Source organism: Cynocephalus volans, chromosome 13 (genome assembly GCF_027409185.1).
Source record: "Cynocephalus volans isolate mCynVol1 chromosome 13, mCynVol1.pri, whole genome shotgun sequence".
Classification (NCBI taxonomy): domain Eukaryota; kingdom Metazoa; phylum Chordata; class Mammalia; order Dermoptera; family Cynocephalidae; genus Cynocephalus; species Cynocephalus volans.
Genome location: NC_084472.1, coordinates 93531156 through 93541462, shown reverse-complemented (window position 1 = coordinate 93541462; position 10307 = coordinate 93531156). Strand labels below are relative to the sequence as shown.

Genomic DNA, 10307 nt, shown 5'->3' with positions numbered 1-10307 from the left:
CCCTACTTGACTATAAATTCCTCTTCAAATTCAATGGCCATGTTAAAAATTTGTTTCTAAAAATTAATTTATAGCTTCCCTCCTCTTTTTCACGTTCATGGTCCTGGTTCTCCTCATGCTCCTTGACCTCCTTCTACTTCTATCTAAAATTGCTTTTTCTTGCATAGCAGGTGCAAGGAATATGAGAGCTAACACTAGTACCTAAAATAAGCAACTCAATGGCAAATTCTTGGTAACAGTAATTTCTTTCTCCTTTCCTCTTTTTGTTTTTCCAATTACTGTTTTTTCAGTGTATCTGTGCATATAATTTGCCTCAAGATTTTATTTTATTTTATTTTATTTTTAAATTAATTAACTTATTATTATTCTTTCTTTCACAATCTAAGATGTTGTTGTGGAGCAGTTGGGGACAGGGGGAGAAGGGGAGAATGGGGAGCATAGGGTGGGAGGAAGAGGAAGTAGGGGACATGGTCGAGTCCTGTGGCACCCCACGCATTTTGGCAGGGGAGCCTAGGGGGGCTTCCAACAGCAGCTCTGCTGTGGCTTGGCTGGATGCAGACGTGGGGGGCAGGTGGGGCGTGGCTGAGGCCCTTGGCCCCCTATCACCCCAGCTTGGGTGCCTGGGGCACTTTTGGTGGCAACCTGGTGGTCATCCTGGGCTGGATGTGATGTGGGGGGACTGTGGCTGAGGCCCTTGGCCTGCCCACTGCCCCAGCTAGGGGGGCTATGGTGCCTCTGGCAATGGCCTGGTGGTCATCACTGGGCTGGATGCAGACATTGTGGGGTGTGGCTGAGGCCCTGGGCCCTCCCCGCACCTTGGCTTGGGAGCCTGAAGGGCTTCTGGTCCTTCTAGGTTTTATAGGTATTCTTTTGTGGTGTGAGACTTTTACAGGTTAATATCAGAACTTTGTCTCTGATTTGTGGGATTTTTGTTTTTTCTTTCAGTTCTATCTTGAAATATTCACTATTCCCACCACTTAAACTCTGCACTGGAACTAATTTGTTGTCCTTTGCTTACTTCTAAAAGAGGGAAATTTCCTGTGAATACCAGCGTTTGAGCCCTGTGGTTGAGCTAAATTGCTGCTTTCTGCTGATTCTCTGCGGAAAGCTTTTTGTAGAGCGCAGGTTTAAATTATTGACCTTGCAAGCACTTCCAGGTCTTGTGAGGTCTGATACCCCTGGGTTGTGTAGAAACTCTGGTCTATGTTGAGTCTTTTCAGCAAACTGCACCCCCTGAAGTTCTATATTCCTGACCAGTCTACACAGAGTGGTCCTGTCAGATTAGAGGGCAGATCAGCTGTCCATGATATGCCTCAATATTCCCCTGGTGGGCCCATTTCCTCTACTGCCCACACTCCAAACACTTCCCATGGGACAGGCCATGGGCTGATCTCTTGCAGTGACTCAAGAGAGTCATTCCTCTGAGTGGCTCCTTTTTTCAGTTGTCTGTGGCCCTTCACTCATATGTGGGTCCACAGGAACCCTGTTCGTGGTCTTGCTGGTCCGGGGGCCACCAAGGCCCTCTTCTCCCTTGCGGCCTCTCAGCAACTTTATACGAAGGGAACAGCTGTGGCTTTTTCCAGTTCTTGCTCTGTGCGCTCACCAGGGCTAGGCTTGACATGGCCGGGACTGGAAACAGTCAGAGTGGTCCTTTCTTTCTCTCATTGTGGCTTCTCCCACTTCATGAACTCCGTAAGTCTCTCCCCCTCTTCCCCTGAGCTCTAGCTACTCCTGCTTGGCTGTCATTGCTTTTTAATAGTTGTAAATTGGTTGATTGTTGGAGAGGGTGATGCTGGGGACCATCTATTCTGCTATCTTGACTGGAAGTTGCCCCAAGATTTTAAAGCAAACATATACTGTTATGTGCTGATTGTTGTGTCCCCCCCAAATTTATATATTGAAGTCCTAACCTCCAATGTGATGAAATTTGAAGATGAGGCCTTTGGGAGGCAATGACTGTTAGATGAGGTCACAAAGGTGGGGTCCTGGTCTGATAAGATTAGTGCCCTATAAGAACAGACACCAGAAATTGCATGTGGGCGTTCTCTCTCTCTCTCTCTCTCTCTCTCTCTCTCTCTCTCTCAGCACAGAAGAAAAGCCATGTGAAGATGCAGCAAGGAGGCAGAAATCTGCACAGCAGGAAGACAGCCATTACCAGGAAGCAAATCAGTGAGCACCTTGATCTTGGACTTTCCAGCCTCCAAAACTGTGAGAAATACTTTTCTGTTGTTTAAGCCACAAGTCTATGCTATTCTGTTATAGCAGCTCAAGCAGACTAAAAAACATACCATCCACTACAATAATTATAAAGTTAATGTTTTTTTCTAAATGATACAATTCCAGTAAAGTTTTGTTTTCTTTTCTTCCGTAACTTCTACTGTGGTAGCCCAAGACAAATTTCTCTGCGATGCAGTTACAAACTTGCCTCACTGAATACTATTCTCTCCTTCATGCTGCCATTACACAATCTCACCTCGTCACTTGACAATATCTTTTCCCCATGGTTTAAATTTTTCCCATTTCTTATTGCATGCCTTTTGATTCTAGAATAGCAAAGCTGTGATTTCTAAGACTTTACACATCATTCCTCTCAGCTGATGACCTTGCCATACAGTTTCTCAAGAAACAGTAGTGATCAGAGAAATACTCCTTCATCTTTCCACTCCAGAACAACAAACTTAACTACATTTGGAATCATAGCTCCTGCTTTTCACTTTATTTAATCAAGAATGCTAGTATCAGAAGCCAGTTTCTCCATGCTTGTTCTAATTCCCCCAGATTCTACAAGACCCCATGACCATGATTATTCCCTGTGTGTCCAATCATTGCTGTCTTTGTTATGTGGTTTTTATTCCCAATCATTCATTCAACAAATATGTTATTATAAACTGCTATTTTCTCCACACTCTTCAAAGAACTGGGAATACAGAATGGAACAAAACAGAAAAAATGTCTTCTCCACATAAAACTTCATATAAGATGTGGGATGTAGATAACAAACAGATAAATAAACAGCATACAAACAAACAGAATTATTTGTATTCTGTTGAGGGATAATACACACTACAGAGAAAAATTAAGCAGAGAATAGGAATAGTGAGTGTGAGAAATGGGAAAATTTAAATAGTGTGATCAGGGAAAGTTCTTCCTTAACAAGGTATTATTTGTGCAACCACATGAAATAGGAAGGGAAAGCTTGTACGAGGTAGAAGAAATAGCATGTGCCAAGACTTGTCTGTGTTTAAGTAAAAAAAAAAAAAAAAAAAGTCTGAGTTGGCTGGTGGTTAGGGAAAGAGCAGTAGGACACAGAAAGGCAGCAAGTTCAGAATGGGTAGGACCATGAAAGGTGATTTATTGACTTCAAGTTTTACTTTGAATAAGATGAGAAAACTTAGAATAGTTTCAAACAGAGAAAGGATGTGGTTCAAATTACATTTTAACAAGATCCTTCTGGTTGCTCCAAGTATAAAGTGAAGTTGAAAACAGGGTAGAAGTAGGAAGTTTCTCCTGGAAGGTTGTTACCGTAATTTAAGTAAGAGGAGGTGGTGGCTTAGGTGATGGTAGTACTAATTCAAGAGGAGAGATGTTATCAAATGCTAGATTTGCTGATGTGTTAGATGGGGGACGTGAGAGAAAGGACAACTGTAAGATTTTACAGGAACTGGAGTGCCCATCAGTCTGTGGGAAAAGAAGGTTTGGGAAGCAAGTGGATGTCAAGAGTGCATGTTTAGTTTTCAGTGTCTGTAAGGCATCCTAGAATCCAAGAAGAGATGTCTAGTTGGGTCTCGGAATCACAAGCCTCAAGTTTGGAGAGAGGGAGGGGAATGTAGGCTGGAGGCATAGATCCCAAAGTCACTATCATACAGATGGTTATTTAAAACTATGAGATTAGGTCAGATTGCCAAGAGAATGAATGTATATAGAGAAAGGAAAATAACCTAGAATCAACTGAAGAATTGTCTTCTAGGAGGAGGGAGTGATTACCTTAGTTCAGTGATTTTGCTGAGAGTCCAGCTAGGCTGGGCTGAGATACGGCCAGTGAATTTTGCAATATGGAGATCACTGATGACCATGACAAAACAATTTAAGTGGAGTGGTAGAAGAGAAAATTCTTAACAGTGTGGATTTCAGAAATAATCGGAGTAGCGAAATTATAGAGTGTGGATATCCCTGCTCCAATCGTTGCAACTTTACAATCTGTCCTTGACACAACATCCAGAGAATGCTTTTAAAAGTATAAATAAGATCTTGTCACTTACTTGATCAAAACTTTCAAATAGCTTTCCATTGCATTCAAAATAAAAGACAAACTTATTCTATGACTCATAAAGTCTGGAATAAGCTTTGCTTGCACCCACCTACATAGTATCATTTTATACGTTGCTACACTTGCTCTCTCCCTTTTAGTGACACTGATTTTTTTTTCCCCTCAATATTCCCACCACATTTCTGCTCCTTGGATTTCTCATTATCCTTTCTGCTCCTCCCAGCTATGTACAAAGGACACGTTATTTGGTTTCAGATCAAGTAATATCATTGTTTTCCTGTTTATTGTCAGACCACTTTGCTAATTTATAAACCCCGTGAAGACAGGCATCTCTTTTGTTCTTCACTGTATCAGTGTTTGAAAACTGTAGGCATTAAATAAATATTTGTGAATAGAGAGAAAACAAATGAATATATGAGTCTCTTGTGAGGTGCTCTAACAGGATAATTACTGCAATCAATGAATAAATAATTAAGTAAATTTTAGCTCAAGCAACAGTGTTGAGTTTTAGTTTTCATCATATAAGCAGTAGTTGTCAGCATTAACCAGCATATCCAAAATACATTATTACATTTTGCAAAATAATAAACTGTATTTATTTTTACATTGATCCCAACTTCTGATATTTTTATTCTCAACACCAATTTCTCACCATACACTCCAAATTTGAAATTTTTATTAAACAGCAATACAGTGGCAGAGATTTGGGTTGAGTAAATAAGACTAGAAAATCAGGAACCCAAATATACTGGGAACACTAATAAAAATTTATAAAAAGGAGAAAAGTAAGGAAACAAATTAATTCACTCTTTTTGTTGCTGTATTGTATTTTATTATATGAATATACCACCATTTATTTACCTATTATATATTTAATGATATTTGATTTATTCCTGGTTTGGAAATACTATAAGCAATGCAGCAACTAACATTCATATATTTTGATGCAAATCTGTGTTTATTTTTGTTGAATATATACATAAGAGAAAAACTTTTTTTTTCTTCTTTTTTTTTTTGTGACCAGTAAGGGGATCGCAATCCTCGGCATGGTGTTGCTCACACCGCGTTCAGCCCGTGAGCGCACCGGCCATCCCTATATAGGATCCGAACCCGTGGCCTTGGAGCTCCCAGCGCTGCACTCTCCTGAGTGAGCCATGGGGTCGGCCCAGGAGAAAAACTTTTTGGATAAAATACTTTCTGTATGTTTAATTTTCGTACATACTGACAGTTTTCCAATATGTCAAACTGGTTTTATCAATTTAAACTCCTATCAGTAATAAATGAGTATCCCTATTGGTCCAAATTCTTGCCAATACTTCTTAATATTACCAAGCTGATTTTTCCCCTGTTCTGGTTGTGGCTAGTCATATCTCAATTTTCGATTTAATTTGCATATCTCTGATTACAGATGCTGTTGTGCTGCTTTACATGTTTTTATTAGCTTTTAGAGAATATTCTTTTCAAGTGCCCATTTAAGTCTTTTTCTCATTTTTCTGCTGTAGTGTCTTCTTTTTAAATTAATGTATGAGTTCTTAATGTGTCATGCCTATAAGTTCTTAGAGAGAAATATGTACTACAAATATTTTTTCCCAGTCTGTATCTTGCTTTTCATTCTCTTAATGATATTTTGTCATAAAAATGTGTTCGTAGTTTTAACAAAGTCCAATTTTTCAAACTTTTCTTTCATGTATATGTGTTTTGTGTAATGTTTGTATTATTTTGCTACTACAAGGCCATAACACTGTTATTCTATGTTATTTTCTGGAAGTTTTATTATTTTACCTTTAACATTTAAGTCTACAATCCATCTGGAATTGATTTGTGTGTATGGTATGAAGTAGGGGTGAGATTCATTTCCTCCTGTTGGAATACCCACTGATCCATGGACACTGTTTTATGAAAAAATCATTTGTCCTCTCTGCATTACAATGGTACCTTTGTCATCAATCCAATGCCCATGTATACGTGGGTCTTTTTCTCTAGAGTGTTGGTTAGTAAGCATTGTCTTCAGTGTTGTTCTCACCTTTTTCAAGTGCTTACATATTCCTCTTTGACTCTCTCTCTTCTACTTGCTTAGTGTGGTTATTCTATAGCTGCTGTGAACCCTCTATCCTGCCCCTTCCAAACATCTCCACCTGTACAAAACTTAACCAACCCATTTTTGGGGGGAAGGGGTTTACTTCATGTTAGTCAAATTACACAATCGGTTACTCAAGATAATGTGCAGATAAATGCATCAACCAAAGTTCCATCCAAAAAAAGCCATTTTAAGTATTTTGAATACGAATTTTTAATTCATGGAAATAGAAATTTAAACAACAGTTGCATATGCATAGGACAAAAGTTACAAAAGCTGTTCTGAAAATTTCAAACTGCTAGAACCGCAGCACTAAAGGGGTAATTCAGTGGAGGATGCTTGAAAATCCCCATATTTGCCATCTGCTGATGCCCACTCATGCACCTGCATGTATTGCCACGTAGTGACTTTTTCTTCTCTTTTGTCCTTCAGATCTTACATGCTGCCTCACATCGCTGCATTCCAATGGATACACTGTTGGCAGCAGAGTTTGGGAAGTGTAGCTCCAAAGCTTTACTCTGATGGATATCAGGGGAGAGCTTAGAGGGCAGAGATGTTACTAAGCATCAGCAAGTACATCTCAGCTAAAGGGTAAAAATGGACTTTTAAGTACCTCCTCTCAAATAATATTTTCATTTTGAAAGCACTTTTAATTATTTTAACTTATGGAGATTTGGTCATGCAGATATGTAAGTTAAGATGAGCTAGTTGCCATATATTTTGTCTTTAATGACTCAAATTAATAATTAACTAGGTTTTAACCTCCTGATCAATACGTGTGTTTCAACACATCTATAGGAGTTGATGTTACCAGGCACCATGTTTATTTTTGTATCAAAAGCTTGATGGGCAGGCCTAACTGTTATTTAAATTTAGAATAATGAAAAATGATATTCAAAACTCTAAATGCCATCTTTTCTGAGGAATATTTATTAGAAAAATAGATGAGATTTGAAAACACAAAATCATATTTTAAGGAGAACTTCAGATTTAGTGATTACTGTGATTTCGTAAAGATATGGCATGTGAGGAGAAACCTATAAAAATGTGCTAAATGAAGAAATTAATTTATAAATAGGAAAGAATGTTATGGGCTCCAAATTCCAAGATGCTGTGTCTACTCAAGTGGTGGCACAATTAGTGGATACCCACAAGTTCAGCAATTGACCAAAGAGCCCAGATCAGTGATGCAGACAGACCATGGGAGGTTTGTCAGCAGGTACTCAGACATTTCCATCAGGATTGCAGAGGGCCAGGGGTTCAGGAGTTAGAAGTAACATGCCTCTAGATGATCAGGTGGAGGAGACATAATGAAAGATCCTGATGTGACATACGGGATAAGAATATGGGGTTGGTGAGTTCAAAAAAGAAACCCGAAAACAGTGAAGAATTGGAGCAAATGAGCAGTCTTATTTCTGAAGAAATGAATTATCAGAAGACATCTATCAAAGGGCAGGTGTGGGGAGCAGTGTACCCATGGTTACTGAGAAACTCCATTTCCAAAGTCAGAACAGGTGAGCAGGAAAGTCACCTTGTGCCTGAACAACTGAGCTCTTAAATTCAGTCTCCCTTCAAGAGAAAGACAGGATCCTTTCAAAAATGTGTCAGTAGGTATATAAAACTTTGATAAAAGACCAACAATGGTGGGGGTAGGAAGTGAGTACTCCCTAGCTGTAGAATGTAGGATAAATACAAGTGAGAAACATAATTCATATACAGGATGAAAAGTAAGATATTAATTGTGTAATGACAAAGGGGGGCAGATAAAAGTGAATTAACAACTGGGTGTCATAAGCAAGTTAAACATTCTAAACTTCAGGGTTATAATGTCACTTCACAGAGTTTTTCTAAATAGTGAAAAGGCATGATATTTGTAAAATGCTAAGCACAGTGCTTGGCACATAGACAATACAATGATTGTTAGTAATAATAACAATAATTTTGCCAACATAATTACTGAAAAATTGAAATGATCATTTAGGATAAAAAATAGTCATTTTTTTGAAATAAGCAAAACAATAATGCATTGGTGAAGTTAGTTATGAATAGCTGTTATTATCTATTATATTTACTTTAAACAGAAGAATACTTACTAAGGATATTAAAATGCTTTAGTTAGAGTAAGCAATGCTAGCTTCCACAACAAACAAACCCCCAAATCTAAAAGCAATAAAAAGTTAGTTTTTGCTCACATCAATTTAATATGGACCAAATGGCTACTTTATGCCTTGTAGCTCTGCCTCCTGGAACATGTGCCTTCTAAGGTTGGCCCAGGAGAGGTAACGAGAGCTGTAGGATCATGCTGGGTGCTCTGAAGTTCCAGGCCTAAGTATGGACTGCTATTAATCCCACCCAAATTCTGTTAGTCAGAATCCAGTCACATGTCACAACCTAACTAAAATAGAGGTTGAGAAATCTGGTCTGTGTCTAGGATGAGGGAATTACCTCTGCCGTGGAATTTCTGGGATGGCGGGAGAGCGATACTCAAGACTAAAGCAATCTGTCATGCATGGCTTCCACAATGACAATATCACCATTGCTACTAAGCACCTGGATTCCCACCTTGCTAGGAAATTTGCAATCCTGAAAAACTAGGTGCCAATGCTATCATGCCTCCAAGGAGATAAATTTCCATTTCTGTGTCTGCCCCTTTACATTGTTCACCTACAAACTTGGATCTTATCCAGGTGTGACAGATCGACAGAAACTATTTCACATGACTAGACTGGAGCTGCAAGGAATCCGTGGACGTGATTTGTGTGGCTTTACCTGAGGAAGAATGAGCCTATTATGTGTAAAATTGTTAGTTACACAGGGATGTTCAAAGATTTAAGTAGTTGCAAATGACAAATATCTACTAAAGATTTAAAGGAAATATTTTCTTATCACTAAATGCGTGTATGTGTTTCCTAAAAAATGTGGATATGCTCTTATCCAAGCACAGTACTATTACCAAAATGAGTAATTAACTCTGGTGCAATAATATAATCTAATCTATAGACCTTCTTCTGGTTTCTCCAGTTGTTCCAAGACTGTCCTTTTATAACAAAAGAAAATCCAATGTCAAATGTATTATAATCTCCTTTAATCTGAAACAATTCTTCAGACTTTCTGTGTGTTTCATGACAATGACATTTTGAAGAGTACAGATCAGGTATTTTGTAGAATGTCCTCAATTTGTCTTTGTCTAAAGTTTTCTCATGATTAGATTTACATTATACATTTTTTTGGTCGGAATGATCACTGATAATGGTGTGTTCTCAGCGCATCATATCAAGACACATGATATTCATTTGTCTCATTACTCATGACGTTAACTTTGATCACTTCATTGACAGGTGATGGACATCTGTCAGGCCCCACTGCTGTAAAGTTACCATTTTTTCCCTTTGTTATTAGCAGGCCTACCTACTAGTGAGAGAAGTGTGAGAAGACACTCTGAGACTGTGTAAGTACCCTGTCATTCCTCAGACTTTCACCTACCAGTTTGAGCATCTTTTCATTATTTGAATTGAGTCTTATTTGAATCTGTTTTTATTATGATGTTTGTCAAATGGTGATTTTCTAACACCATCAATATAAAATGTGAAACACTTCAGGAATTCACATGTCATTCTTGTGCATGGGTCATATTAATCTTTTCTATGTTGTTCCAGTTTTAGCATACATGGCACCAAAGCAACTTCACTAAGAGACATATTTCAAAAAGATAGGGGAGTAGAATTCATAATTTCACGACGCTTACAAAGTTCTTCATTTTGTTATGTGTTCTTCTATTCTGTGCGTGCATACATGCATAACACGCAATCTATTAACATAAAATATATACAGTTTTTTACTTAAAGTTATATAATATCTTACGGTATTTTCAATATAATTCCTCGATAATATTCTTAAGATCCATTAGCACTCTTTCTTTGCTCTGAATTTCAGCAAACTTGTTTTTTAGATTATTTGAAAATT

General features: G+C 38.2%; 1 non-coding gene across 1 annotated transcript; it reads right to left on the bottom strand.

Moving 5' to 3' along the window:
- Nucleotides 1-9923: 9923 nt before the first annotated feature.
- On the bottom strand, nucleotides 9924-10027 carry LOC134362256 (U6 spliceosomal RNA). The gene has a single exon (XR_010021537.1). It is a non-coding gene; the product is annotated as a U6 spliceosomal RNA (small nuclear RNA).
- Nucleotides 10028-10307: the final 280 nt, after the last annotated feature.